This window comes from Pinus tabuliformis, chromosome 1_2, assembly GCF_031772625.1.
Source record: "Pinus tabuliformis cultivar Carrire ecotype Pingquan chromosome 1_2, CPIR1, whole genome shotgun sequence".
In the NCBI taxonomy this organism is placed as follows: domain Eukaryota; kingdom Viridiplantae; phylum Streptophyta; class Pinopsida; order Pinales; family Pinaceae; genus Pinus; species Pinus tabuliformis.
In genome coordinates, this window is record NC_142298.1 from 310,891,794 (window position 1) to 310,905,921 (window position 14,128).

Here is a 14,128-nt window from a genome sequence, read left to right on the forward strand (position 1 = left end):
CCTTCCAGTAGCAGCTGGAAAACGAGTGAAGGTTGGAGCATTCAGTAGGCCGGCACCTACGTACTAGTAAAAGGATCAACTAGTACAATAGCTAAGGGGGTTGCAGCTCCCTTCCAGGAGAAGCTGGAGAACGAGAGAAGGTTGTAGCCTTCTGTAGGTAGAAGCCTGTGTACTGGTATAAGACTGCACCAGTACAGAAATATTGTAAAAAGAAGTTTCTTATTAAAAGAAGATAGAGATGACTTGCAGCAGGTGGTTTTCACCCACATTGGGTTTCCACCTTACATCATGGTGTTCATGTGTGCTTCTTGTGTGTGATGATCTGTTCTGTTTTACTGCACCTGTTTGTTGTTCATATGGTTAATGAAGTTATGATGCACTAACTAAATATCAACATTTAATGGATTAACTGAATCATAAGTTTACTGGATATATGCTAGTTGCATTAGACACAGTTGCAAGTACACGCGAGTTCCCTTAACTGAAGTAGCGTATATGAATCTGAGTGTGGAAATGAAAAAGTTATATTGATTTGATAATACTGATTCACCCCCCCCCCCCTTCTCAGTATTATTTCCAGCAGAAAGTATTGGAGAACCTTCGATATACTTCCATATTGGGACGGGATTTCACCCCCATGATACACTGCAGGCAGTTAATGATAGCTGCTATGTTTAAAGATGTCGGAACACGTCTCTAGCCTAGACCTCTAGATATTTGATTTAGGTTACAAATTCTCCTTAGGTTAATTGAGGTAAATTTTAAGTTTAGCTTCAATTAAGTTTCAGTTTGATGGCTCAATGATGTCACTTGTACCTATGATGCAACTAAATGATTAAAATGAAATATTTTCATTCAATGAAGGTTAAACTAATGAAGGAAGAGAGACTACCAAATAATGCATTAATCAAGCAAAATGCATTGAAACACAACTCTTTATCTTTTCAATGCGAGAATGAAAAAAATGAGATCTAATCTTCCACTTTCACAACCAAATGCAATGCCAAGAAGCAATCCTAAAAGAAGAAAAAAATCGCTTTTCTTTCACTAAGATGCATTAATTTTATCTTTTCCTTTTCACTTTGATTCAACAATGCAAACTAATGCAATGAGCAAAGGAGAAAATGCAATCCAAAACAACTAAAATGAAAATTTCACTCACTTATTGTTTCAAAAATACTTAAATGAGGAAATCGTTCACTTTTCTTTTCGAAACAAAGAAATCAAACAAGCATCCACTTTCAGTCCTTCCAAAGCATGCAATTGTAATCTATGCTTGACAATGGAGCAAAAGCAATCTTCAAAGCATCAATATGACTCAATACTAATGAAAATTTCTTCACAATCACGAACTGAAAGCAACTTGAGAACAATGTCCTGACGATAGTAAGACTCCTGAATGGAAACAATCAATCTCAAAGAGGCAGACCAAGCAATGAGCAAAGGGTGACCTAGATACCCTGGAAATCCTAGAAAACACTCAATCTTCAAAAAACACTTCAACAAAGCTAAGAGACAAATCACAGTCACACAAGGATGTCAATCAACACAAATACATTGTAGTCACACTAGAAAATCACTGGCAGAGGTCAAAAACACTGAAAATAAGAAGAAACCCTAATTTTCTTCTATCCTCTGGGATTAGCTTGTCTGTTAAAGGAAAAAGGGCGATGCAAAGCATATCAGCATGACTGTAAATTTAAAAGCAGCACTTCTGTCATAGCAAAAAACGCATTGGGCGAGAAAACTAAAGAAAAAAAAATAATAATAATAATTCAAGATTGGAGAAAGATAAACATTATCAGGCAACAACCAGTGACTGCAAACAGCTACAGTGATAGAAACAAGCCAAGAAATTGACGGTTGGTCAAACTCATCAGAGAATCTGATTGAAGGAATGGATGGAAAGGGTTATAGCTTCCCCGACAGAGTCGCCATTTTTTTGTCTAGGCAAATCCTCTCTGCGGACAGAGATGATCCCTCTGTCCCAATGAGTGGGACTAGCAACCTACGTGACAATCTATAACGGCACTTTCCTAAATTACAATTGAAATGAGAGAAGAGGAAGATGGCAAACCTTGTTCTAATGTTATAACGTACTGATTTGTTGAAGACCTCGAATCGCTTGTGCCTCAAGCTCTGCTCTACTGCTTACAACATTTAGATACCTGCACAAGAGATCAAAGACACAACAAAGCATACAAGTACAACAAGCATAATCGAAAGTAATCCACTTAATAGATCAAGGAGCATTAAGATAAATGATGCATTAACACAAACATTTATGGAAAGTGAACCAACAATTGTGTATATTAATGAAATAAAGGAGGAAGCATAAAACCAAGCCTTGATGTCAATAATCTCTTCTTGAGTGAATGTCCAAGTCCAAGCTCAATCTCTCCAAGCACTCCTTCTCCAAGCCAAATGAGTAGCATGTAGGCACTATCTCAGCATAAGAGTGAAAATAACCAAAGACCAACAATTTGGGAATGGGAGAGGATGAATATATAGGCAAGGAAAGGGAGTTAGGATCTATCCAAAGATAGGAGAAGGCCCTCATCTCAAGGAGGTAGCTCATAGGGATAAGATCAAAGGACAATATTGGGAGAATTCAACCACATCCACACCGAACAACCTCCAGCTCGTCATTTTGGAAGCCTCTAGATCACGAAGCTTCTTGTCCTCTTTGGGAAAACTTGTCTTTTAGGGATCAATGCGAGTATCCAAGTAAAATTCGCGTAGGCAGTGCAAGGCCAGTATGGTGCAACTTGTCACCAACACTAGTTTTTAGTGTCACAGTCACGTTGATCCTGAAATTAGGGTTTTCGAGCTTACTTCTTCAAGGAAGGCTCAAGGCATGTTTCCATCAGTGTTTCTGGGAGGATCTAAACTATATATCAGGATGGGTACACTGCATGATTGCCAAGTTTCAGGCACTACAAGGTATGACACAGGGAAGTGCAGGAGGCATGAAAAAATACTGTGTAACTGGGTGAAGCTAGGTTGCTTAGTCGGGAAGCCTTTCCAGAAATGGCTAAGTGTGAGACTGGTGAGACTACTGTGAACAGTGATAGGATTTTGATTGTTATCACACACTTAGAATACTTGACGACTCAACCAACATAGATCATCCATGAAACATGAACAATTCATTTCCCTCTGTCTGACAACTTTACAACAAATGCGACATTTAAGATACACTTTACGACAACTGTAACGACACTTGTGCGACATTGCTTAAACTTTGGGAATGGGTGAAACTGATATTTAAATGTTTAGACCAACTCATTCACACATAAATAACCCCTTGAAACCACCAGAATAATCATTCATACATCGTGTGATAGCTAACATGCGAAAAAGACGACAATTAATAAAGTTTGAACAACTCTTGCGATATGTTAATGACAGTGAAAGTAACACATGACAGAGCAAAGATAACATGAAAAAGACACTAGTTATTGTAAAATCAAGTGAAGCGATAACCAAAACCATGAAAGTGGTACTTGTGAAAACAAAGGTGTACGAGAGCAACAGTTTGCAAAACTCACCGAAATAGAAGTATAAATGTAGTTATAATGTGAGAAACTGTCGTTGTCAGTGTGCACTGACTGTCGACATGCATTGGACATCGTACAGGCACAAGCTTGATGGAACGTGCTATTCTTGTCCAAGCTTGTGTAAAATAATGCTCTCATGAAGATGTTATGTCGACTCAAAGGGAATGTGGCAAAATAAAAAAGGACTTCCTAAAACTGGAACATTTGGCTAACTCTTTGTCCTTCTTCCTTGTCTGGGTTACATATTTTGGTCAATGATGTTCCGACAGAAAATACGATTGTTGCATTAAGAAAATTTTGTGTTGAACCATGATCCCCATGTCTATTATGTAAACGTCATGACTGCACTCGGTTTTATCATTAGGTGTTTTCAAGTTGATCCAAACAAGTAGAGAAGGACAAGGGGAAAATATTAATGAGTAAACCAATATCAGAGGTCTTACATATGCTTCTCTAAAGGGATAACCTCTTATGCTCTTAATAAGTCGGTATCCCTCTTTCGTTCAAAAATGAATATGTGTCGATGCAAAATCCTCTTTTAAATAAATAAATAAAGGTGAAATAAGGGAAAGGCTTCCTGCGCAAAGAGGTGAAGCAAGCAATTCTGTCGAGGCTCGCTAGAAGCAGAGCAATGTTTGTGTTCCTGTAATGACTCCACTGGGGTACTGTCCAAGTCTTCTAGAAAAGGAGAAACAACAGAGATGAAAAACTATACTCTAAAATATAAAGCTCGTGAAATTCATTACCCTATCCTGATTAGAAACTTTGTGTGATCATTGATCTTATATTTGTGTTTAACCAAGTAAAGGAATGAAGGGGACTATGTTTATGCACGGAGTAAGAGGGGAAGCCATGGTAATCTGAACAATGAATCAATACTCCTTGAAGAACTAGACCCTGCACAAAAGAGTTGACCAAGGCAGAGAAGCTGGAGTTCTACTAGTGTGTCACCAAGTGTTGTCACTGCGAGAAACACATAGATTAGAAAAAATAGATGAGAGGGATAGGAGATAAAGCACAAAAAGAGGATTTGTGCACTCTAGTAAATCGTAAGCCATAGGCCATACTTATTTGTACTCGCAACCATTTTCTTTTCAAAGAAAGAGAGCAGAGCAACCTCACCTTCCTACTCAGTTTTTCTTTTGAAAGGGTTTCCTAGGTCATATCTCGTGTCAAATCGTGGTTTGTGAGTTTTTTTTTTTTGTTCTCTATTTTCTGCATAATTTTATTTTGTTGGCATGCACAATCAATAATAATCTACAAATCCATATATCTAAAGAGAAATGTAACCCTAATAATGTAGATTTTGGATGTTTAAATATATTTTTATCAAATCTACTGTGATGAACTATCCAGTGGAATATCCATGACAGTTTATGGATCATGCTTTTTTTTATATGGTCAAAGATATTATATTATTGCAAAAAACACATATTTACAATATTGATAGCCTCTAATGGTCTGCCACTAGGGAAACTAAACTCATAAAGTCAGAGATTTTGGATTGTTTTTAATTTGTTGATGTGATAGCATAAAACAGACAAAAAAAACTACATATACAACATTACATAAAGTGATAAACATAGCCATATTAAGAAATAATTTATTAGCCTGAGCTTGAGCCTTGAATTCTCTCATTCATGTGGATTATGCGCCTGATCGAGTGGTTGAGGATCACCATGAGTGCTCGATGATGAGGGGTCAGTGTTAGTGATTCACTTGGTCAGCATAGTGACTTTCTTGTTTACACTATCCATTTTTTCCAAGAGCTCGCCCATGTGAAGCATAAGCTCATGTTAAGTATTTGCTATTTCGGTTATAACTATTCCCATGAGAGTTTTAACATGTCAATATAAGTTAATAAACTGCATATAAGTAAATTCTCTGGCTCTTTTGGAATTTATGACATTAGGTATCTAGTTCCTAGTCTCCTACTCCACGTGAATGTGAGGAATAAACATGTGATCCAACCCATTAGAGAAATTGAGGTCTAAAATGGGCCTCCTAAGGAATATTATAAAATAATAGTGGAAATAATAAAATAATATTTGATTTCCTCATCAAATTTTGGAGGAAAAAAAAGAAAAAAACTACTTTTCATCTCATATTTGCAACTTATCTCCCCACAGTTTTACTCAAATTTCGAGAAGAAGCACTTGTTAGATGCGAAATTTAATTCCTCATCCAAGGAGTACCCATGTTGCATACTTTTGATGGACCCTCCTACACAAAAAATGAGAAATACATGAAAAAACATGATTGCAATCACATTTTTTCATGTATTTCCCATTTTCTATGTAGCAGGGTCCATCGAAAGTATGCAATATGGGTACTCCTTAGAAGGGGAATTAAATTCCGCATCCAACGAGTGCTCCCACTCAAAATGTGAATAAAATTGTTGGGAGATAAGTTGAAAATTTGAGTTTAAAAAGTAGGTTCTTATTTTTTTATTATTTTATCTTTTTACCTTTTTACTCCAAAAATGGTGATTCATCCCCCCATGATTGACATCATTATCTTGGATCTTATTGTTCCGATAAAGTTGATTTTGGTTGTACATTTTTGTTTTGAGGCTCATTTTTTACCTCAAAATTTCTCTAATGTGGCCAAATGTGGGAGAAGAGGGGGCCCCAAATCTATCTCTTTGGCCACAACGCAAGGGTCCAACTAGCCAACATCAAACCATTATGAAGAAGGGAGTGGCAACAAGGGATACCGGAGAGGGGGGGATAAGGCAAGGAGAGAGAGAGAGTGTGTGTTGACGAAATAAGTGGAGGATCGAGAGATGGGTAAAGATAGTGGTAGAGATGGGAAAAACAAGAAAGTTTAGGCGGGAACTCCAGAAAGAATGGGCGAGATGTGCAATCGGTAGCAAGGACGAGAGGAAATATTAGAGTGAAGTTAGTGAGAGGAAGCACCCTAAGAACATAGGGTTAAGGAAGGGGATAGAGGACCAGAAACTAAAATTCCATACATAGGATAATAGAGAAAACATAAAATAATGCAAATACTGAGAAGAGTTGCTGGGAAAAAGAATGAAGAGGTCGAACATGAATGAAAAAGATATGTGAAAAAAGAGTGCACTACAAGAATGTTAAGAACCTTAAATTATTGATATGCAATGTGAAAATTATGGCTTTTGTCTACAAATTCTCCATATGCTTACATTGATAGCCCAGAGTTATAACGCCTGAAGGAATCCTGCCACGGCGAACGAATTTGAAGCAAATCCAAGCACCTTATGTTAGTTGGGTTGTGACCTCCCCCCCACTTCTCAGCATTATAATGTTGTCCTTGCTTAACTATTTCCATAGTTTGAGCTTTGGGTATGCAAATGTGTGAACCACCGCACCCGTGTACCTTCCCTATTGCTTGCATGCTTGTAGTCTTTGTGTGCAAAACCTTACTAAGCTTGTATATTTCCTTATGGCAGTGAGTGGCCATGCAGGCTGCCAAGTGGAGGTAGCGTACTACCCCTCATTAGTCTTCATTTCCTTCATCGCTGGCAAGATGTTGCGTGGTTGATGGGAACCCCTCTTGGGGAGTTATGTTTCATGTTTCCTTGGCTTAGTTTTAACTTTTGTTAAACTCCTAAGTTTTGATTTTAATTTTCTAACTTCAGTACTTAATCCTAGAAAGTAACAACCAATTTTTCCTAGTTCTCTACAGAGTGTATTGTTCTTGTAAGTTTATGAACACTTGGATTGATACAAATATTATGTCCTAGTTTATGTACTTAAGCTAGCATGACATATGGAAGCCCATCCTTTATCTTCATAGAGTTGATATTCTTCATCTCTTACTTCTTCTTTCTTGATTTCTGGTTATTTTCTTCAATTTTTACGGTGGCTCACTTTTTCTTTTCTTTTAAGATTTTGATTTAAAATGGCCAAGCCTAGTTTTGTGATCAAAGACTAGATTAAAAAACCTTGGTAAATGTAAGTGACCGAAAAATTAGATTATATAAGGTCTAATAAAATATTTGGTTAAGCACTTAGATGAGATATGGCTCTAATACGAATGTTATCCAACTTAGATGGGTAATAAGTTGAAATCCATATGGAATGAATAATATATAGTTGATAACGAACATGAGATAGATTGATAAATACATTGAGCCTTGTGACAATGTACTTTGTGCATTAATCAATCACAAAGACAAAGGGTTGTGTTCTTTAGATTATCTATTTTATACTATATTTTTTCACACATGAAAAATGCCTTAGAGTCCATATGAGGAATACACATGTTTCAGTACTAGAGGGACTATTTATTCTAAACAATAAGCAATTGTATCAAATATCATCATGCCACTTGCAAGAATTGAACCTAGGTGGGGAGGATCACAATCATTCCTCCCAACCACCTATTAAAGGGAAAAAAATTCCACAATCAACATTTGAGAAGTTAGAGCCCCAATATGACTCTTATCTGTTTGGAATGGTAATCTCAACTAGTTTAATGGGTCCAAATACCCTTTAATATTTGCTCCAACATATGGAGTTTTATGTTGAAAATTAAACAAGAAAATATCAGTTTGACTCTGCCTTGGTCAAACTAGAGAAAATTCGAATTTCCATTTTAGCGGAAATCTTGGAGGTAGTTAATTGAGGTGACATGGCACTTGTCACTCAATTAACTCAATTAATTTGACTTGGGGAAGCTTGAGTTCAGTTCAATATGATTGATTGCTAATTTGTAGCAATCTATTTAAGCTAAAATGACTTATGGTAAGTTAAACTAGGTCTAATTGTTGGAGGAACTAGTGGAAGGTCAAGTTGTGGAAGTGTAACTTCAACCACACTCAGTGATCAACCAATTAACTAATCAATCAACCCAAAATAACTGATGCATGCAGAGAATTCGAGTTACCCAGTTGAGATGGAGATTCCAAGGCAGTGTATTATCATTTGTAGACGATTCTGAAGTGTACAAGTGGTTGATGCAATCAAAGGATTGGCCTAGAGGAATTGCACAATCCAATTGAGGAAATTTCCTAAATAATAGGGGCTAATTTCCTCAAGGAACAACACAAGGAAATAGGAGCTTGGAGGGCTTGAAAATTGGTTAAGTGTTGGATAGAGTCAGTCAACCAGGCAGAGGGATAGACTATACACTTGCAGGTTCTGCTCAAGCTTGAGCAACATATGTATTTAATATCTATTCTTTGATTAATACAATATAGATAAGAAGGGGTTTTGAGCAATTGCTTTCCCCTAAATAAATCTTTGTGCATGTGTGATGCTTATTTTTGCATGTCTATGATTTGTGTTCTAGATTGTGAATTGAATTCCGCAGAATAGTAGACTAACTTCGAGTCTTGTGATTTACTAAATTTATTGAGCAGCTTCGAATCTACACAATAATTTCTACATCTTATGATATGGAAAGGCCTAAAAACACTAAACAATAATATTTTGAAAGATAAAACTACAATCTAATAGAAATAAACATCGAAAGATAAAACTACAATATAATAGAAATAAACAAAGTAAATAACCATATCTCAACTATATGTATTACTAATATAACACATGCATCATATGATATGTGAAAACGAAAAATAACCCGGTGACAAGAAATGTAGATACTTGTTATCTCATTTAATTAAATGAAACTGAAAATGAAAAGATTAATGATTAATTAATTTAAATAATTAAATGAATTAATTCATTGACATCATCCACATATAATTATTGTATCTTTTATGCTTCAAAATGAATAAAATAACATATCGATGGCAATCTATCAAATTACTCAATGTTAAAACATAATAGTATATTATCGATTTCAATGAAAGAAACGAGAAGAAACAACTATAGTAATAATTCTGAAATTCCCTTTCTATGTTGAAACATGAAATTGCCAGTGGTTCATATATGATATTAAGAAAACAAAAATACAATAATGTATCCAATGTTTTCTTTTCAAAAATTTAGAACCCCGATCACAGGGCCATGTCTTGGCTTAAATAATATTACAAAGACCAGAAAGATAAGCTCTTTCTCTAAAATTTTCTCAACGATAAAAGTAAATTTAACGAAAACAAGAAGTTCGTTTAGTTGAGATGATAAAAATAACAGTGAGGCAAAAGAGGAAGTTTCTATTCGAGATTCATTAGAAGTATTCCAACAGGCATGTATTTGCAGAAGCTCAGAGAGTTATGAGGGAACACTGAGTCGAATGTTGACTTTGCAGTTGTAGAATCGTGTTTCTATAACTAAAAATTCATCTTTCATTATGTCATCAAGCAACCTAGTCATGTTAACATGAATTTGAATTTTGACCAGATATTTACAAACTGTGTCTAAATGGAGTATAGATACCTATTCAACTTTTCTTTGAAATTCGTTTCTACTTTCACGAGCTCTTTTCTTCAAAACCTCCGATTTTAATGATTTTCCTTTTGATATATATGTTTCCAGGTCTGTCTCTTTCAACAATTGATGAACAAACTGCATAATGGGAGAATATATATTTTGTGTTAACTGAATTAAATCTTTTGAAAAGAGTAAATTTGCATTCCAAGCTTTCAGTACAATATTCCCCTACATCATGTTGATTCTGAGTAGGTTGGGGTAATGTTTCTTAACATCATACTACCAGGGCAATAATTTAACTACTTTATTTGGCTTCAGCATATTTAGTTTTTTCATGTGCCAGATCATTAGGAAAGGAGTTAACCAACTTCTATTGAACTTGTACCTGACTTAATATTTCAAAACATAGTCCAATTCTATGACAAAATGTTATTAATTTCAATGACCTTCAATTTGAACTAAATCAATAATCTTACCTTCCATCTCTTTTATTTTATTTTGCAAATTACTTATCTCAATACTTTGTTGTTGATTTTGTGCTTGAAGTTTAGATTGCACTTTATTCTTTTTTTCTTCTTGTTCCTTCCTTTGTATTTGCACTTGATCTTTGTGTTGTGACGATTGTTGTTCCAATTCTTGATTTTATCATCCTTCTGTTTAATAAAATCTTTCAATTTGTCAGCAAAATCCATATTAGCATTTGCATATGTACTAATACGTGCAACTAAATCTCTAATAGCATTCTCTATAGTGAGGTGAGATCCATCCCAAACATTTTGTAGAGAAACTTTTGTTGTTGAACTTGGATCATTGATCCTTTTCCTTTTTCCAATCTTTTATACAATAACTTTTTATTTGACTATAAAAGATATCCACAGATAGAATGTACTCCATATGGACTAAGGGAAGAGAACTTGCTAACACTTCATACTAAGAATCACCAGGTTTGGAACTGATTGGATTCTTGATTAAAGTATCAATAAGAATCAGAGTTGCTTCATTGTTATCAGAGACTTGCTGATCAAATAAGCCTAAACTTTGTCCTTCAATATGCTTATCATTACTTTAGATATGAATTGTTGTTCTAGGAGAGATTTTAGGAATTTCCTCGGGAGATTTTTGAATAATATTAGAAGTAGTAGCTGGAACATGATTGGAAATAGGATTAATTGCTGCAACAAGAATATTGTCAGGATTAACCTCAGGACTTGTATCAAGAACTGTATCTGAGATAAGACTGGAAGAATCAACATGAATAGTTTCCTAGGAAGGTTTTGCAATAACTTTTTCAAACTCCTATCATTGCTCTTGCACTGTGGGATCTTTGAATAGAAACTCATCCATGACTTCATTAAGAATTTCTTCCATTTGCATGGACTCTTTCTTCAAAAAACCTTTCGCATTTTTTATGTGGAAGCTTTGGTTAACATTGTTTCCCTTATTGCCCATTGTAATATCAAAGACAAGGAAGACCTTATTTCTTCTCGAAAAACCATAAATTGTCGATATTTGTCTAGAAGGAGTGTTTTTGCTCTGTGGTGAACAAATTGATATGAATTTTTTCTACGAAATAAATCATCAAACATGGAATTTTCACGAGAATAATTTTTTGCACCCGTTAGGGTACAATGTGTAGCAATATTGCCTTTAGAATCATGAAATTTAAGAGGAATTGTAGCTAGCTTAAGTGCAAAGAAATTAATCAATTCCTTTCGAGCATGTTCAATATTTTTGAGAGTATATGTGCCAACATAGACTCGAAATTTTGGCCAGAGCTTTTTAGAATTATTTTAAAGTTCAATTGTTATTCCAGTTTCAACTATTTAATAAGCGACTTCCGTACACGCAAGTTGGCCTGGGACAAATAGAGGCAAGGCATGTGGGGGAGAATAACAAACATAAATCCTAATGTAAGAGAAAAAAAAAAATCCAAGTACCAGTTGCCAATTTTCTCAATGCAACCTTTAGTTTCTTCTAATAGCCTTTGGGGTTTAGTATTAAATAGGACTTCATAGATTGGGATTACGACATAATGGCATATCTCGTAAAAATGATTGAAATAGTTCTCTTCCCAAAGCTTATTATGGTACAAATGGATAGGGAGGGTTTCAATAGGTGTCCATTTCCATACTGTCGCTGGAAATGAGATTGAGAAGCATATGGCATCCATAATACAAGAAGACATATAAAAAAGGGGAGTATAAGAGGGAGTCTTTACTTGATGAAAATAATTAATCTATTTAGTCAAACTATCCGAGAGTATATTTTCCCAGCTAAAAGCAAAACCATTAAAAGCTCTTTGTATAAGGAAAACCCACTCGAGAGAAAATGAGAAATGATTTTCCTACCAAAAAGTATATAAAACATGACATAAGAAGATTCTACTTTAAACTTATGCTCCTTAATTTTCCAATGCTTAATGATGTGAGGCATTTGTCTTTCAATCTTAACACTTTCCTCTTAGGAAGAAATTATCCAAAAATGCAATATTATAAGTTAGCTCAGCTGAATAAGTTTGTACATAACTTGAATATTCTTAACAGAAAGAATCAATAATGGTACCTTGGGAAGTATATATAAGATCCCTGTAGTATCTGCATGTTCCAAGGCCCATCTTATCATGTCCGTGTAAGGAAGAAGCCTTGTTGGAGAAATAACTTTGTGCAAGTATGACTTTGTAGCTACTAGAAGCATAGTGTATGGATTGGCTTCAACTCCTTCTTAGCTTGTGGGGATTTCAATGTCATTCACGTTCATTTTTCCTAGAAAAGCTTGTATAGGCAATTCCATGACGAGACGCCGACATCTTGAGTGATAATTGTGTTAGAATAAATAAAGGTATTTGAGTGTTTATCTTCGATTCCTTCAAGAACCAACAATTGAGATATTTGCGTAGATGGCTTATTTTTCGCAGATTTACCCATCTTCGTATACTTATTAGAGTTGGTAGAATGAAAGAGTTTCAAAAGAAAACCAGGGACGTTGCGAGGCAGCAAGTCCCTGCATTAAGTTCAGCCTGAGAATTGGGGAAAAACTAGCTACTTGTAATCAGAGCTGTAATTGGGGAGCAGTGAATCATAAAAGATTTTACAAGAATAGTGTTCTGCATGTGGAGTAGTGAATCAGAAAAGATTTTACAAGAATAGTGTTCTGCATGTGGAGTAGTGATCTGTGATTTTCTGCTGCGAAGCATTTGATCCATTCTGCAGAGCCAAAAGACAAAGATCTGAGCTGTTAAAGTGATTTTCATGTTGCTGATATGAGTGTTTCTATCACTGACATCCGTAGATATGAGTTGGTGTTTGTATTTGCCCAGAGTGGGCGAAGGAATTAAATTTGGGACTATAGACTTACCTGCTTCAATGTTGGACCATTATTGTGGCTGAGATCGTGTGTTCTGCATGTGGAGTAGTGATCTGTGATTTTCTGCTGCGAAGCATTTGATTCATTCTGCAGAGCCAAAAGACAAAGATTTGAGTTGTTAAAGTGATTTTCATGTTGCTAATATGAGTGTTTCTATCACTGACATACGTAGATATGAGTTGGTGTTTGTATTTGCCCAGAGTGGGCGAAGGAATTAAATTTGGGACTATAGACTTATTAGCTTCGGTGTTGGACCATTGTGGTGGCTGAGATCGTGTAAAAAAACAGTAATGCTTTTAATAAAACATCTTCATGCATTGCTTTACTTGAAACATGTTCATGGCAGGTTAGGGTGGCAACACAATCAACTCACAGACCAATACAATCCATAAGGTCTCTGCAGAATATCATTGACAATATTTGTCTTCGTATAAAATGAATATCAATATTCGAGCACTTGTATGTTTGAATACCCTAACAAAATTCCAAGAAATCCATGGCTAGCAAGCTTGAAGGGACAACCATAACATTTAAAGAATCCACTGCCTTGAAATTCATTTGAAACAGCAGCAAGTTAGTGGATATAAGTAGGCCATACACTAACTACAAATATACTGAGATGCAAGTTTCAAGCTTGAAAATCTAGTGCTCAGAATAATGAAACACATTAGTGAACTAAAAGAAGAATTTACATGGCCATTGATTCCAGTCATCGAACCATCCAATAGCTATTCTCGCCTACAGGCATCCCATTGAAGTAAAAAACAAAAAAACTGGCTGGTGTTCCTAGAGATCATGAGGGATTGATCTCCACAAATTAGAAGGCATTTTTGGGTTGATAGAACAGAAGAACATAAATATGAACATAAATAGAGCATCATGAAT